We start from the raw sequence: 18194 nt of genomic DNA, 5'->3' as shown, positions 1-18194 counted from the left end.
AGCACTGATATTATATAGCTGACATCTGCTTCTAACATCAGCGATCAGCATTCCTGACAATCGCTGCTACTGTTAACCTCTTTAATGTCACTGTCAATTTCTGATAGCGGCATTTAAGCATTGTGGTCTGCCTAGAACGTCAGTTTTGGTGGCTATCGACTTCCCTGCAACTCGAAAGTAGGGATTCGATTGGTTGTTATAATAGCAGGGGGCCAGCTGAACGTCCCCATGCCTGTCCTGTGTTCGCTTAGGTGATGTTCTGCTTATGGCTGTGTCATAAAATACAGTGATTTCTACTATATTCAGCAATACTGCCTTATTGCTGTATCTACATACAAGTGATTAGATTATCACAGGTTTAAGTTCGCTAAGGTGTCTAACAAGTAAAAGAAAAAAAAAAAGATATATAACAATTTGAATCACCCACCTTTTCCCCAGTTAAAGATAATCGATCAGAAGCTTTTTGCTACCGCATCTGAGAGCAGCATGATTTAGACAGAGACCTGGAATCCAACGATGTATCACTTAGATTACTGGGTGCAGCGGTTTGACAGAATCAGAGTTTTTAGATTTATTAGCAATGCAGCTAAGCTGAGAAAGCTGTCCCCACCCACACATTAATAGTTATCTGCTAATGACAGAATGGGGTGTGCCGGACTGCAATGCATGAGGTAATGATAAGGACCTGAAGCTAAAACAAACATAGCAGGTAAACAACAGGGAGGCATCCCTGAATTCTATTTTAACCCTTACAGCATGCTGTCTTCAGATTACAGATCAAAAAACCTTTTTACAGATTCCCTTTAACAATAAAGATATGTAAAAAAAAAAAATAATAATAATTACACATATTTAGTATCAATGTCTTCAGAAAAGTCTAATCTATGAAAATATCAAATTAGTTAATCCGATCTGTAAAAACGGTAAAGTGCAAAACAAATTAAAATGCCAGAATTGCGGGTTTTGGGGGGTTTGACTACAGATTCTCTGTTATGCCACTTTTGCATAAAACCATATGTAATGATTTTTGCTTGAAAAAGAAGGTTTATAAATTAGCCAGTAAAACAGTTTTATGTTGCTGTGAATGAGCCTGTGTGTACATAATCCTCCACTATCACAATTTAGCCTGTTGGAAGCATTCACACACTATAAATACTGCTCAATTGGACAGAGAACCACTCGAGTGGCAGGAAAGGATAGGATGGGCTTTAATAATTTGTTATACTGGCCTCATAAAAAATGAAAGATAATCTCGGATTGGTTGCTGTAGGCCACAAAGACTATTTTGCTGTAGAACAGTAAACATTTTCCTAAACAAGTCACTAGAGGGAAAATGGCTTCAGTTTTTATATGGAATTTATTACTAGTTCTAGCTTTTTGTAAGCTTCATTTCTCTGGTAGCTTCGCCCAGACATACATAATTCGATGGAGAGTTGGATGTATTTTGAGTAGGGAATTAGCTGTCGTAGGCAATGGCCGGAACACAGAAAAGAGGCTTAGACAGGGTCTCAGTCCAAAAAGGTCAGTGTTTTATTCACACTTGACAACAAAAAAACATAAATACACAGGTTTACTTCAGACCAAGAAATACAGGAAAAGTCCAGCTTGGTAGCAGCATAACAAGTCCCAGACTTGACAGTCCATTCAGATGTGGATTCCCCACAGTCTTCTTCAGCACAGACAGACTGCTTCAGCCCTACAGCCCTACAGCCCTACAGCCCTACAGCCCTACAGCCCTACAGCCCTACAGCCCTACAGCCCTACAGCCCTACAGCCCTACAGCCCTACAGCCCTACAGCCCAACCACCCTCACACTGAGAAGCTCTGTCTTCCTATTTATGCTGTGCTATTCACCTGTGCATATCAGGGGATGCCTCAAGACCTGAACTAGCAGAGAAGATCCAGGCCCGAGATTAACCTGTTCTCTGCTGCTCACCAGTTCAAAAAGCACATGCAAGGAGGGATATAGCTCCCATCAATCACCATACCCTTTACTGCGTCACAACTGCAAAAGGTAATATTTTACACAAATGAAAAAAAATGTGTTCAGCTCACCTTCGATAATTGAGCAATGATGAATCCATGAAGAGTGCACGAAAAACAAATCCCAGTTGTAAAGAGATGGATAAAGAAAAACAGATGAAAAAATCCAATGATTTTCATTGACACATCCAAAAATAAAAAATCTACACTCTAAAGCCCGCTTTACACGCTGCAATGTATCTTACAATGTGTCGGCGGGGTCACGTTGTAAGTGACGCACATCCGGCATTATAAGTTACATTGCAGTGTGTGACAGGTACGTGCGATTGCGATTGAAAAGGTAAAACGTTCATCGCAAGCACATCGTTCATTTCTCTAGAATTGAACGTCAGATTGTTCATCATTCCCGGGGTAGCACACATCACAGCGTGTGACACCCCGGGAACGATGAACAGATCTTACCTGCGTCCTGCGGCTCCCGGCCCACAATGCGGAAGGAAGGAGGTGGGCGGGATGTTTACATCCGGCTCAGCTCCGCCCCTCCGCTTCTATTGGCCGGCTGTCGCGTGACGTCGCTGTGACGCCGAACGTCGCTCCCACTCCAGGAAGTGGACGTTCGCCGCCCACAGCGAGGTCGTATGGACGGGTAAGTACGTGTGACGGGGGTTAATCGTTTGTGCGGCACGTTCAACAAATTGAACGTGCCACACATACGATGGCGGCATTGCAAATCGCATACGATATCGTATGCGAAATTGCAACGTGTAAAGCAGGCTTAAGAACAAGAAACCCTGGAAAAATGACACTATCTTACTACTGGTGTGTGTATACAGTTCTAATTCATGGCATACAAAGAAATAACCTACCTAATATAAAGGCCTCCATGTCCAGTGCACAGGCTAATATTGGCGTGTGTACAGAAATTAACACTTTGACTCAATCATATTTCCAACAAAGAAAATATAAAAGCAGAATAATAGGATTATATAAGTTATTCCTAGTTTCTTTATTCTTTGCTTTATGTTCATTCATTTTTTAGATATATAGAAGATGAACCTCAGTATATTATTAGCTCAAGGTCTGAAAGGAGACTCATTCTATTGGGATATCTAGAATCTAATTCCAGAATCTAAAGGGCCTCTCTACTACAGACCTTCTTATACCAATCAATAGTTACTGTTAAAGGGAACATGACAGCTGATATAGACTCTGGATCCACAGACAGCATGTTTTAGGCACTGGCTGCACAATCTCAGCTAGGTACTGTATGTTTGACTCTGCAACACTGTGGCTTTAAAAGCTACTGGGGACTGAGCCACATTGGAGACTAGTTAGATAAATGGGACCCTGGTAGTTTCTTCCCACCCACTGCCCTGGATTGACAGGTCTGTACCTATACATGCACGCAGAGAGAGACCTGTCACACCAGGGCATTGGGTGGGGAGAAGCTGCTGTTGGAAGGGCAAATGGAGGCCATTGTAATTACAGTAGAGGCTTCAAGGCTGCAGCGCAGCCCGATCTTAGAGGGGTGGTTCACCCATTTTTTTTATTTTTTATATCAGTGCAACTTACAATTTTAGGTGTCTTCTTCATTGGCCTCTATTTGCAGTTCTGGCACTGAGCGGCGCTATCCTGCATGCTCAGTACCGGTCACTTGACCAAATGGTGCTGTGGCCGCTAGTATATTCTGACGTCATGGCAAAAAACTTAAAAAAAAGGGCTTTTTTTTTTACCCTTAACCCTAGGGTTAGGGTTATGTGTATTTTTTTTTATTTTTAATGAATTTTAAAAAAAAAAAAAAAAAAAAATCAACATGGGCTTCGCCCATCGAGCACCAGAGCATTTTACTGCTCACTCATCCCTACTCCTGACCACATAGCCAGCAGAACAAGTAATCAGATGACTCCAGTGTTGGCTGAATAATTGTTCTGTGCCCCCCTGCATCCATCCCAGCGTGTCCGCGCTGTGAGGTCAGCTGAGTTCAGTCCGGCACTGGAGTCAGCTGATCTGAACTCAGCTGAACTCCAGCCCGCACACGCTGCGATGAATGCAGCAGGACACAGAACAAGTAATCGTCTGACACTGGAGTCAGCTGATCTGATTACTTGTTCTGCTGGCTATGAGGTCAGGAGTTCAGCTGAGCTCAGATCAGCTCACTCTGGTGCTGGCCAAACTAAGCTGACATCACAGCTCGCACACGTTGCGATGGATGCAACGGGACACAGAACAAGTAATCATCCGACACTGGAGTCAGCTGATCGGTCACATGTGATCGGCAGCAGGCAGTGACTGCTGTTATCCTGCATCCATCGCAGCGTGTGCGGGCAGTGAGATCAGGAGTTCAGCTGACTCCAGTGGCGGACGATAAATTCTGTGTCCCGCTGCAGAAGGATCCGGTAAAATAACAATTGCAGTTGCATGCATTGCACGTTGAATCCACAGGATCCGGTCATATGCGGTTTGCGTTTTTTTGCCTACAGGCAAAAAAACGCTGATGTGAAAGTAGCCTGCAAAATGCATGCCACACGGATGATACGGACGACACACAGAGACCAGGCAAGAGGGGGAAAAGCAATCTCATGACCCCCATCATTTTTTTTCCCCCAATTTATTGTTTTCACATGTTGCGCCGGCTAAGGCTGCTTTCATACATCAGTTTTTTGCCATCAGGCACAATCCAGCGAAAAACGAATAAAGCCAGAGCCGTTTTTTCCTCATTGAATTGTATTAGCTCCAGATTGTGCCTGATGCCCTTGCGTTGTATCCGTTGTGCACAGATCCAGTGAAATTTATGTGTCCAGCTGCCGGAAAGGACGCAGCATGCAACGTTTTTTAGCAGCGGCGTCATGTACAATGAAAGCCTATGGGCGCCGGATCCATCGTAATGTGGCATACAACGTATTACAGCGACTGATTCCGTTTTATTTCTACTGAGCATGCTCAGTAGCACAACGTATCCGTCCAAAAACTGAAGGAACTGATGGAAAAAATTGATGAAACTGATCCTTTTTATCACCTGATCCGTTGCATCAGACACACACACACACACACACACACACACTCACACACACACACACTCTCACACACACACTCTCACACACACACACACTCTCTCACACACACACACACACACACACACTCACACACACACTCTATGAACTATATGAGAACAAGCAGAAGATAGCTGCTTTCTTCCCCTGGCTGTGCAGAGCTGGGAGCGTCTGCTGTCTCTGTGTGATATCTCTCAGTGCTTCCACACAGGGAAGATGGCAGGGAGGAGTCTTTGGGTGGAGATGTACCGCCCCGGGGCTCGGCTGCAACCGAGCCGCTCGGATCCGGGCTCGCTGGTGGGTGGCTCGAGCGTCTCCAGACCCGGGGGCCCTGTGGTCACTCCGATCTGAAAGGGGCTGGCGTCTTGGGGGACGTAGGCTTACGGCCGAAGCTGTGGTTAAGTTCCTGACGCCACCCACGGGTTGTGGTGAAGGTGGACACCACCGCTGCAGTTACGGGGCACCCGGGGGAGATGTTGCGCAGCAAGATGTTAACCGCTCCGTGGGTAGGGATGGTGGCCCCGGGACCCATTGGGGGGAATAGTTGGGCGGTGCAGTTAGGTGCGCGGCCGGAGGGCACTGGTGTACTCACGATTAGAAACACACACAAGTCTCTGGTAAACCAAGATGATGGTGGTCGGTGCCCGCAGCCGGCTGTAGTCTTGTGCCCCACCCGGTTGGTGGTCTCTGCCTTTCTCCTGTACCTTTTTAAGTGTTGATGGACTACCTGAACTTGCAATACAGGAGTCCGCTCCCCGGCTTGTGTATGTCGGAGGAGCCCTTTGCCTGCAGACGCTGGCCCGTGAGATCTCTCTGCCTGAGCGGTGACTTTCTATCCCCCTCGTTGGGCTGTTGTCTTCAGTCGGGACTTTGGGTGGGAAAGGACCTATAGTCCTGGCCACAATCAGTTAATTAACTCAGTCCAGTAGCTTCTGGACCTCGTTTCAGGGTCTGAGTACCCCCCTTTGTGCTCTGGTTTCTAGTCGGTTCCCCGGGTCGCTACCGGCGGGCCACTACCCACTACCACGCTTCCACCGAGCTGTCTTCCCGGCTCCTGCAGGCAGAGGCCTCCGTATGCCTCTTAGCCAAAGGTGCCCGGGCTCCAACCCTCGCACCTGTCAGACTGCAGCAGACCTGGGCACAGGCCTGCTTCCGCTCCCCTTCACCTCCTGCCAACTAATCTACTGTTTTTCCTGCCTCAGGCTCTCTGGACTCCTCGGTGGGCGGGGCCAACCGCCTGGCTCCGCCCCCCTGGTGTGCCCATCAAGCCCTGAGGTGGGTAACTAGGGTTTAAAGTGTTTGGCTGCTGACACCTTGTTAGGGACAGGTGTTGTGCGTGGCTCTAACTGTGACTACCTGGCTAGTCCAGGGCGTCACAGAGAGCTGAGTGGGTGTGTTAGATACAGTCCTAAGAATTATGGGAGTTGTAGGAACTGAACCCAGGAAGTCAGGAGAGAGAATAACCCCATCAGAGCTGGAGCCAGAAATGAGGATGTGCTGCTAGAGCACAATAAAAGATAATATTGCTGAAATAACATAATAGATGTATGGAGATTCACATATTAGCAAGATTTAAAAAAAAAAAAAAAAAATCTGTTTTGGTAACTGGACAACTTCTTTAACACCTCATGCCCCAGTTGCCTCTCCAGTGCAAATAAGCAATAAAAGTCCATTTACTTGCTGACACATACACTTGCGATGTTGTTTTGGTCACCAAAACTTTACTTTGTAGCATCAAACAGATATCTTCATTATGCAGTATGCGGGCACAGAATAGACCCCTGAAGGGGTTTCCAATAGCAATGGTTACTACATGCAATTTGCAGGCTGATCACTTCCCTGGTACTTGAGTCTCCTTAAAGATCTCTAAGCCCCTCATCTCCTCTAAGGACGTCATTGTATGTTAGCAGATTCAAAAAGTCCTTTTAGCCCACTTCGTCCCACCCACAGGATTCAGCTTTCGCCAATAAAGGGGCCTATTACGACAGCACTCCTCTGCTCTCACATTTGGTTCCCACCCTCTCTTTAGGGTCAAACTAACTGCCTGTCTTTTGAGGGTTTTTTTTTGGGTATTCCTTCCACGTCCGGACGCCTCCCGGACCGCCCGGACGTCCCCACTATTAGGCCTCTGCCACACTTCCGCAAAAAACACGTACGTGTCTCACGTTCCATTTTTCGGGTCCGTGTTCCGTTTTTTATGGGCATTTCTCCGGTACGTGTGACATCCTTGTGATGGCGTATGCTCGCCGTGTGTGCGTGTTGAATGTCTGCGTATGCGTGCGATACGTACGTGTAATGTCCGTGTGGTGTCCGTTTGAAATGATCTGTGTGTGTGGCAAAATGTTGTTGCTATATACCCGCTGACAGCAGACACAGACAGAGACGTGCGATGACAATGAACTTGGATGAACTTCACACAACTTCATTGTCATACCACGACTCTGCCTGTGTGTGGCGCCCTGATTAGCGGTCACCCATGACTCACCGGTGACCGATAATCCCCTGAGTGACTGAAGTTAGCAGCGTGATTATTGCTGCCATCACTCAGGCTACCTGGAGTCCTCCACCTGAGACCGCAACTCACCTGTGACTTTTTTGCAGATCGCTCAGCTCACTTCAGTCACTTGGGCGACTTGCTGTCACAGTTGGAGGATCCAGCGGTGGCCGCGAGTAACCTGAGTGACGTCATCGCTGATTGCGCGGCCCACCTCAGTTGCTGCGTGGAGCTAACAGAGAGTGGTCATGGAATGTGGCCACTCCTGTCACCTTCATGTAGTAGAGCTGAGAGCGTTGTGGGACCTCCGTGGATTACGCCGGACCTGGATGGGTATTTGTGGCTTAATAAAGTGGTGAAAGAGGGTGTTTGATTTTGTCTTTTATTCCAAATAAAGGATTTTTTGGATGTGTGTGTTTATTTTCTTTAACTTACAGGTTAATCAGGGAAGGTATCTCGGGGAGATGCCTGTCTTGATTAACCCCTTATTACCTCGATTGCCACCGCACCAGGGTAATTCGAGATGAGCTGGGTAGAGTCCCGGAAATGTCGCATCTAATGGATGTGGCAATTCTGGGCGGCTGCTGGCTGATATTGTTAAGCTGGGTGGCTCCCCATAACGTGGAGCCCCCCATCCTGAGAATAGCAGCTTTCAGCCGTGTGGCTTTACCCTGGCTGGTATCAAATTTGGGGAGGGGGCCGTACAACGTTTTTGCTTATTTATATATTTTACTGCATGATATAGACCCGCCCGCCGGTGGCTGTGATTGGTTGCAGTGAGACAGATGTCACTCAGCGTGGGGGCTTGTCTGACTACAACCAATCATAGGCGCCGGTGGGCGGAGGAAGCAGTGAATACGAGATTGAATAATGAGTGGCCGGCATTTTCAAAAAAGTAAAAGCCGCCGGAGGTTTTTGACAGCTGTGCAGCGCCGCGCCAGTGATCGGGGATCGTTGAGTATGCGAGAGGGGGAGAGACCGACCGACGGACAGAGAGAGGGACAGACAGAGAGAGAGACCGACGGACAGAGAGAGAGAGACAGACAGAGCGACCATCTGACAGCGAAAGATACCGACCGACCGAGGGAGCTTGACCGACATCGCATCCAGAATTCACAAAAAACACCGCACACGGACAGTATGAGTAGAACACGGACATGCAACGTGTCACATACGAGCAGACATGGACCCATTGACTTTAGCGGGTCCGTGCCTGCGTGATGCCGGAGAAAAACGGACATGTTGAGCGTGTGGAAAAACGCACACACGTACAAAAACGACACGGACACACGTTCCGTGTGGTTTTACGTGTGTGTGCCTGTTACCATAGGCTAACATTGGTGTATGTGTTTCCGTGTCACCGGTACGTGCAAAAACGTACCAAACATGTACCGGCGGCACGGATGTGTGTCGGAGGCCTTAGGGATGCAGCTGCAATCTGTCCTCTCCACACCAGTACCCTGCATGTCCAGAGTGTCAGGATGACCCAAAGGTCCAACCAAATTCTAGATAATGGACTACTTGCCTGCTGCGTTTACTTCAAACGCAGCTGCTTATTCCTTTCTTTTCACTGGGGACTCTCCTAGCCACTTCCTAGTTACTTACCCTTTTTATTAACTACACTTCTCCTAGCAATTAACCCTTTCCTACCCAGAAGGTACCAGGGAAGCAATCACTACATCATGGCTATCTAGTGGCCGTACAAAACATAACACAGTTCACTATCCAACATCTCACACCTTACATCCCTCCTCCTTTTAACCCTTACACTGCCATAACACGCCTGTCCGACTAGTCTCCAACTCGTCTCTGTCCCTGATGGCTTTTAAAGTATGTTTTTTCTCTGATACATGCATTTCAGAGTAAAGTGAAAACTTGTAAAGAATCTATACAGTAATCAACATAAATTTTACATAGAACAACATACCGTGGGAAAGCATGGTGGCTCAGTGATAAGCACTGTAGTCTTGCAACACTGCGGTTCCGGATTCAAATCCCACCAATATCATCTGCAAGAAGTTTGTATGTTGTTCATAAGGATTTCTTCCCACAAAGACATACTTTTAGGGAATTTAGATTGTGAACCTTGATGTCAATAAAGCGCTGCATAATTAATGGGGTTGTGCAAGTGTTGAGGAGAGCCATAAGATGAAATACTTAATTAACCTCTTGACAAGGCATTGTGGGAAATATGTCGATTTGCCTTACATAATTCAGGTTTCAGATCATATACATGACACAGATATAAAGGTGGCTGTCATTGCCTGTTTCTCCACACCTTGCCTGGAATGCAAGGAATGTCCAGGTGTAAGAAGATACCATATAAGAGAAGACCAACCCAAAGATCAGAAGACATCACAGACCAAACAATCAGCATGGATCCACTAAATGACGTCCCTCCCATCATTATGGTTTCATCCACTGGAGTCAGACCCGCCCATCAACAGCAACACGGATCTCCCCATTGGCTAGCTCATGGACTGTCCCACTAAATGGGCATATCTGAACTTGTGTACGCCCCTAGCCTATATCAAGAGAACGCATGCTTTTCTCTGTCTGTTTTGGTGCCATTTTCTACTGTGACCAAGAAGAGACTTCATATCCGACTGTGTCTGGTGTGAATTCTTTTATGCATGCACTTGGCCCATATCAATTCGGCCAGGCAGTAGGCAACTAGTGATCTCTGGTTAAGAGTTCACCTTAACATTATTGGTGCCCAACGTGGAGCCAATAGACGGAGACACCTGAAATCCTGATGAACCGGCAACTGGAATGGCATGACGTGCTGAACACCCCAGGAAATTGATCACTTCCGAACGAGAGTACGGTAGGTCTGCTGATTTTTCATAATCTGTAGTCTTCCCGTGGTCTCGGTGGGGTGTGTGGCACTGATTGCCTGACTGTGTCCGGTTTGTTGGGGTATCTGTTGACGGGCAGACGGGTCTCACGGCTATTGGCCATATTAATCTCGGAAGAACCGTCACGTATTCAGTTGCCTGCTGCCTGTTGTGTATTTGTGATGAGAGCATGTGGGTTTGTGAGTGGTGTCTGTAAAACGTGTAAAGTATATGGTTTGTGGTTGCCTGTGATACGGTTTGTGGTTTTTGTAGTGCCAAGCTCAGATGAGTGCAGAGCAAGATGTAAGGGCCCAGCTCAGATGAGTGCAGAGCCAGATGTAAGTGCCAAGATCAGCTAGACTTAAGTGCAGAGCCATATGTAAGGGCCCAGCTTTGGCTAGACTGAGTGCAGAGCCTTACGTTATACATAAATCTAACCTTTTTAAAGTGTTTTCCTGGAGTGAATCGGCCGGTATAGACACCTTGTAGTCAGGGGTGATACTAGGTGGTTTTTTATTAGGCTAGTTGTAAGTCCTCCAAGAGAGGCGAATCGGCCGGTATAGACACCTTGTAGTCAGGGGTGATACTAGGTAGTTTTTTATTAGACTAGTTGTAAGTCCTCCAAGAGAGGCGAATCGGCCGGTATAGACACCTTGTAGTCAGGGGTGATACTAGGTGGTTTTTTTATTAGGCTAGTTGTAAGTCCTCCAAGAGAGGCGAATCGGCCGGTATAGACACCTTGTAGTCAGGGGTGATACTAGGTGGTTTTTTATTAGGCTAGTTGTAAGTCCTCCAAGAGAGGCGAATCGGCCGCTATAGACACCTTGTAGTCAGGGGTGACACCATTGGTGTCTTTATGAATTACGGACCATGTAGAAACTGGGCAGGGACACCGTGACGAGGCGCCTGCTGCAGACTTAACAAAACTTTACTTAGTGTTCAAGTTGTGTGTCAGTTGTGAGTCATCTACTCCTGTGTTTGTTTGTTGGATTTGTTGGTGTTGTTTATCTTGAAAGAAAGATGGAAAAATTGATGAAGCGGTGTCTAGTTGTGCCGGAAAGATCCGGATGAGTGGACTGTTTTGAGATGTGGGGACTCTAGGCCGCAATCCTGTGATAAACCATGTGCTAATCATGGAGGCAGACATTTTAGGTAAGATTTTAAAATGGTGGACGAAGCACATGGCTACAGCATGATTGAGACAAAGAAAACAAAGTGAGTCAGGAGTTTGTGTGAAGAAGACCATGTGCTCTGTAAATGTTTGAGCAATGGATTGGATGGAGTACTATATACTTAGACCGAAAAATAAGTGTTTTTATCTATAATTAGACTTAGATCTAGGACATATGTGTGTGTGTGTATAAATATATATATGTATAAGTACAGACTATAGAAAATGGGGAGACAGAGTTTGAGCAGATGTGAGGTCAGTTTTCCCTTTTCTCTACCACATGTTCCTACAGATTTTAAAATGGTGGATGAAGCACATGGCTGAATGGAGTAGTACGTACTTAGACAGAAAAATTAGTGTTTTTAACTGTAGTTGGACCAGGACTGTGGATATGTAAATCTGTGTGTATATGTATAGAGTATGGAATATAGGCAGGAAGGATAATTGGTTAAACTTGTAAGTTTAGCAGAAGTAAAATCAGTTTCTCCCTTCCCCCTCTCATATGGTTCAACCGCCCTTACACAAAGAAGCCATGTGCTATTCTGGCAGTGGCCATTTTGTTAGTAAATCTGTATGGAGCCCTTCAGTGGAGCTGACAAAACTGCAGCCACTGAATAACATGAAGTGTTAGTAAATGTTTATAGCACTAAAAGATGGAATATTGTATGATTGGGTAGTTGTGGAAGACACTTAATATAGATCCAGTGTGCAGGTTGGATTGAGTCAGGACAGTCACAAGGAGCAATATCTTATTAATTAATATGCAATAAAAGAATAAGAGAAAAACCTTAAAATAAACGTACCTTTGCGGCAGATGTCATGATAAATAATACATATTCCAATTACGAATGTGGCGAATAATCCTGAGAGTTGAATGTTTTAAAAAAAAAAATAAAAATAAATAGTAAAAATATCCACGGGATATCCATGTCTTGCAGAAAGGAAAAATAAAATAAATAATAATTATATATCCAAGGGAAGAGATGGACCCCAACTTGCATCTTACAGAGAGAGAGAGAGGAAAAAAAAAAAAATATAAAGAGAGGTTGGGAAAAACAGGCTTTTCCACTGTTTAGATTCATTGATAGCTTTTCAAGCATAGAGGTCTGCTAGATAATTTTTCTATGGCAAATCAACATTTTGTTTTCCCACATGGCCAGTTTATTTGTTCTAGATTCTTTTATCCCTTCATGTTGTAGGACAGTATCACAGAGATGCTGATGATCTCCTCAATGTTTCAAATATGAACGCCCACACGTCCAATATCCAGAGGTTGTGCTACGTTGTTATTATTATAGTTATTAATAATAATAATAATAATCATAATAATCATTTATTAATAATTACAATAATTTGTTTTAAGAAATGTGGATTATTTATGGAATTCTGTGTTTTATATTTAATGTATTGAATAATCTGCTTTCTTTTTATAGAAAGAATGATTGCAATGCAGATTTCTGTGGTCCAAGCAAAGGTTATAAAAGCCATTGAAAGGGTTTTCCATTATTAAGTTACAGATAAAAACAATATTTCTGCTGTTCCTGATTAGGTAAAATCTATACAATGTGACTTTCATGCCTAAATGTAGAGCTCCGGGGCCACACACTTTTTGAATCTAATTATGTTTTGGATAATAGATTCATAAAGGGGGGGAAAGATGATGTGGAAAGTCACACGTATTATTTAAGGTTTTAATTTGTTCATCGATTGGGTTTTTCTATTAAGTGTTCTTTATATTTTTATCTGTAAGGAGGATACAGCAGTCACACATATATCTCATGATTGCTCTGATGTAACAAGAATTGTCAGGTTTTGAACATGTCTCAGATGAGGCCATTGCTAATGCAGATTTTGAGTTTTTCCGTAGATGGATCCAGATACCAAGATGCTGGTTGATTCTGCACTGGATATGCTGAGGTTACGCAACATGAGGTATTAAAAATCAAACCACTCCTCTCCCATCGGAATAGGAGAACGAGATGAAGATTTGCGAACACTGTGGTTCGTAGAGCGGAAAGGGGTAAGATAGTCAAAATGTGGATATAGGCAGCAGCCGGAGGAGATGCTCGCACAGGTGCACAACAAAGAAGCAGTGAATGGGCCTAGAGTTGAGAGTCCAATGCAGACCAGTACCTCGGTGGCTCCTGTCACGTCGTCCGTGACATTGGTCACTCCTTGTGTTCTTAAATCCTTACAGGAACAAGCGATTCAGCAAGGAACGGAGTGTGAGACGCAGGGAGCCAGTGACTGAGGAAGGTCTGTGGATAAAGGGCGGTAAGCTTTCTCTACCATGAGCGTTCTACTCAATAATGGCCCAGGTAACCCATGTGACAAAGGTGTTGGGATGGACAAGATATGGGCGGCACCACTGCTCAGTACCCAGGTGGCGAGACACCTCCAGTCTTGTAAGACGTGTGCCTATTAAGGTAGAAAAACTGTAAAGACCTCGTAGAAACACCCCCCTCATCCGCTCTACTGCTCCGGTGATTGCAGATTAGTCATATACATCTACCATGAGTAGGTTTATATGAGTTTTGTGCGTGTTGTGTGAATTTCTTTTCAGGCCTGCTCTGAAACATATCCAGTGTGGAAAACGTTACTGCTGAAAAACTCATGGTGCTGGTGGTATGTAAAGATGGAGTTCCTAAAAAGTGGTAAAAGTACATATCCTATAGCAGAGGTCATTATAGAGGTCAGTACCTGGGGATGCCCCTGATGAACCCGTTTGCCACTGCGAAGAGGGGAGAATGCGTTGGGCTTCTTTCATGCTAAGTGTCTGATAAATATGCGTTTATTTTATTAGCCTGAGCGTGAATTGGACAGTGGAGGGTCTGTGATTGGACGAGATCTCCTCATGACTTTACCTGGCCTTATTATTATATTTATGCAGTGGGTACATGTTATACATGTGAGATATTTAATTTCTTTTAGGGTTTGGTCCTTCAATTTTGCTGAATCATATTGATTTAAGCTACAAACAGCTATGTAAAATACAGAGTGTGAATATTTAATCTTTTGGAAGGAATTGGATATATATAATTGCATATTGACGCCTCTTTATCCCTGTATCTCACGGTTTCTATATTTCCCTCACTGACATTAGCAGCACGTATTAGCTTAGCAGTGTAGGGATAGGGAGGGTGAGCTGTCGGTGAGCGGGGGCGCCAATTCGCCTTATAGGGTGCCGACCTCCGCTGCGAGGTAGGGAGAGTTTAGGGCTATTGCCCCAATCCCTGCCCCTCCTTTATTGGAATATTTAATTGTGTCTATAGTCAAATGGGTGTATGTTGTTTGAATTTTAATGATTATAACATAAACATGTAACGATCCACAAGATAATGGTGAACGCTGCAAATCATGTAACAAATGTTCGTTTTGCTTTAATAATTAGTTCTTTATATAAGGTATTTTTGGTTTAGTACCTAGAACGTGATTATATTTCTCACACATACTGCAGATACAGTGTGATATCCTGACCAGTGATGTATGAGCCATATATAACTGCCTATATAGTGTGTTAAACATGTGTATCCTCCAATTCCAGATGCTAAACCAGTGTCAGGAGCACGTGGTCTCCAGCCAGGAGACTGGGTGATCCTAAAAAGACAAGTCAGAATGAGCCATGAGTCAGAATCAGATGGGCCGATCCAGCTTATCCCAACCACAGCAACTTCCATGAAGCTTGAGGGAAAACCCATCTAGAGACAACAACCACTGTAAAGAGTCCATCGTACCAGCAGAATGAGGGTCACAACACACATAGTGCTGGATTATCTCACATAGAACTTTATGGAGAATTTCTAGATTGGGGATGATACATGGAAAATAACCATAAGGGAACAATGGGTACAGGAACATTACACAAATAAGGGCTCATGGTGGGAAAGACATTATCTGACCTGAACCAATCAATTATTTTAAGGGTTTAAGTGACTTAAGGATAACATACACTTATAGGTAACTGGTATTGTTTTATTTGTTGGTATTTGAAGCCGTAACAGTGCTACTCTGTGTTACTGAAGGTAATCGGATCCATGTGTAAGGGAAATCTTGTTAAAGGCCTCCTGGTGGTAGATTAGAGACCCCAGACAAGAAGAGATCCATTAGTGTTGTGATACAAATAGGTGTATTAAGGTAGAAAAGTCTCGAAGACGCGGACAGCACTTGGATATTGACTGAGAATCAGTCTTTCAGAAACAGTAACGCTAAAAGCTGCAGCATAACAGTAAGAAGCTTATTCTTACAATTGCCTTACTCTTTCTAATCGATTAATCTCGAAATCTGAGTGAGCTCATCAGCATTAAATAGTCTGTTCTAGTTACCTATACCTCTGTGAACTGTGTGTGCGGGATGTGATCAACTCTCTGATCAGCAGTCTGTACCAGCGGGGGCAAAGGCTTAGCATTGCTTGTATAGTGGATAGCAAAACGAAAAAAAAGGTTGCAGTTAAAGCATTAGAGCTGATGTGTTAGAGGACCACGGTAGGGTCAGAAGGTTAATAAAGTATTTAGGGGGGACTGTTGAGGAGAGCCATAAGATGAAATACTTAATTAACCTCTTGACAAGGCATTGTGGGAAATATGTCGATTTGCCTTACATAATTCAGGTTTCAGATCATATACATGACACAGATATAAAGGTGGCTGTCATTGCCTGTTTCTCCACACCTTGCCTGGAATGCAAGGAATGTCAAGGTGTAAGAAGATACCATATAAGAGAAGACCAACCCAAAGATCAGAAGACATCACAGACCAAACTATCAGCATGGATCCACTAAATGACGTCCCTCCCATCATTATGGTTTCATCCACTGGAGTCAGACCCGCCCATCAACAGCAACACGGATCTCCCCATTGGCTAGCTCATGGACTGTCCCACTAAATGGGCATATCTGAACTTGTGTACGCCCCTAGCCTATATCAAGAGAACGCATGCTTTTCTCTGTCTGTTTTGGCGCCATTTTCTACTGTGACCAAGAAGAGACTTCATATCCGACTGTGTCTGGTGTGAATTCTTTTATGCATGCACTTGGCCCATATCAATTCGGCCAGGCAGTAGGCAACTAGTGATCTCTGGTTAAGAGTTCACCTTAACACAAGTAAAATAAATACAAATAATACAGTTATGTAGAAGTTCATTAACTATGCCACTAGATGGAGGTGTTGCAGCATATATCCTTACAGCTTTTTTGTCTCAAACCTGAGTGGCCTTGAATTGTGTAATCCCAGGGGTTATTGTCAGGAATGGGATGACTCAGTCTGAATGGTGGTGTAAATATCAGCTGCCACATGTGCATGTGTATGATAAACCTGAATAAAATAAATGCTGGGGACAGAAAGTGCAATTGGGTCTTACCCAAATAACATGCAAGAAGTGGTAAGCGCTATGTGCTCACCTTGTAGGGTTGTGTGACACACAAGCAGTAGTCAAAACAGGAACCGAGTAGTTTAACAAAGGTGGTTTTAATCCACCCCTGGATTTCCTGAGGAAGAAGTGAGGAATAGAGATCAGCAAACCTTTCAAAGTTCAATTTGCTTTGGTTCGCCGAATTTTCCAGTGTTTGCCAAGCAGTGTGCCGAAAACAGTTTGCTGAACTTATCTGAATCCAATTGAACTCAATGGAAGGCAAAACCAAACGCATAGACAACACCTTTGGGAAGGTGTGCCAAAACCTGCCAAAACAGCACAAAATGATTTACAGTGGAGCCCACTGTTGTGGCACAGCCATTAGCTTCCTAAACTATTAACATAAGAAATACTAGGGTGGATGAGTGACAGGTGTGGCCTGGTGGGATGGGAGCCCTCATAACTCATGCAATAGCTCAACCTGCTTTTCTGCTCAGCCACACTATGGTGGCAGCAATATTAGCTTCATAAACTGTTATTGCTAGATGCATTTAAGGATAGTAATAGAGCTAGATGAGTGAAAGGTAGCTGCATGCCTGCCTGTATGAGAGCAACTAAGAGTCCTCAACCTCATTTCCCAAAATTAGGGGCAGACACCAGGTAACTGGCATCAATTACCCAAAAGTAACCATAGTGTCATGGCACAGCAGTCAGGCATGGGCTATATGAGACATGGTCTGGGCCAGCATATGTCACTAAAAGTTGTGTTTAGCCCCAAGTTCATTAATTAAAAAAAAAAAAAACAAGTGGGGTCCCCCTTATTTATGGTAGCTAGCTAAGGTAAAGCAAACAGCTGCAGCTGGCAGATTTACCTTGGCTGGTAATCCAAAACAGAGGTCACAGCAAGCTGTTGTTTTAAATTATTTATTTAAAGTTTGATAATTAATAATTTAAAAAGAAAAATGTGGGGCCCCCTCAAATTGGATTACCAGCCAAGGTGAAGCTGACAGCTGGTGTCTGGTATTCTCAGGCTGAGGAGGCCCATGGTTATTGGGCCATTCCGAGACTAAAAATAGCAAGCTGCAGCTGTCAGCTTCACCTGTCAGCTGCAGCTGTCTGCTGATACTGAGTTGAATCCATGCGACCCTCAACTTTAACAAGATTCCCGGTGCCGGCATTGGCCACACAGCCCCAAAGCATGATGGAACCTCCACCAAATTTTACTGTGGGTAGCAAGTGCTTTTCTTGGAATGCCGTGTTTTTTTGCTTCCATGCATAACGCCTTTATGTATGACCAAACAACTCAATCTTTG

The sequence above is a fragment of the Anomaloglossus baeobatrachus genome, chromosome 5 (genome assembly GCF_048569485.1).
Source record: "Anomaloglossus baeobatrachus isolate aAnoBae1 chromosome 5, aAnoBae1.hap1, whole genome shotgun sequence".
NCBI lineage: Eukaryota > Metazoa > Chordata > Amphibia > Anura > Aromobatidae > Anomaloglossus > Anomaloglossus baeobatrachus.
The sequence above is the reverse complement of the archived record's forward strand: the minus strand, read 5'-3'. Positions refer to the sequence as shown.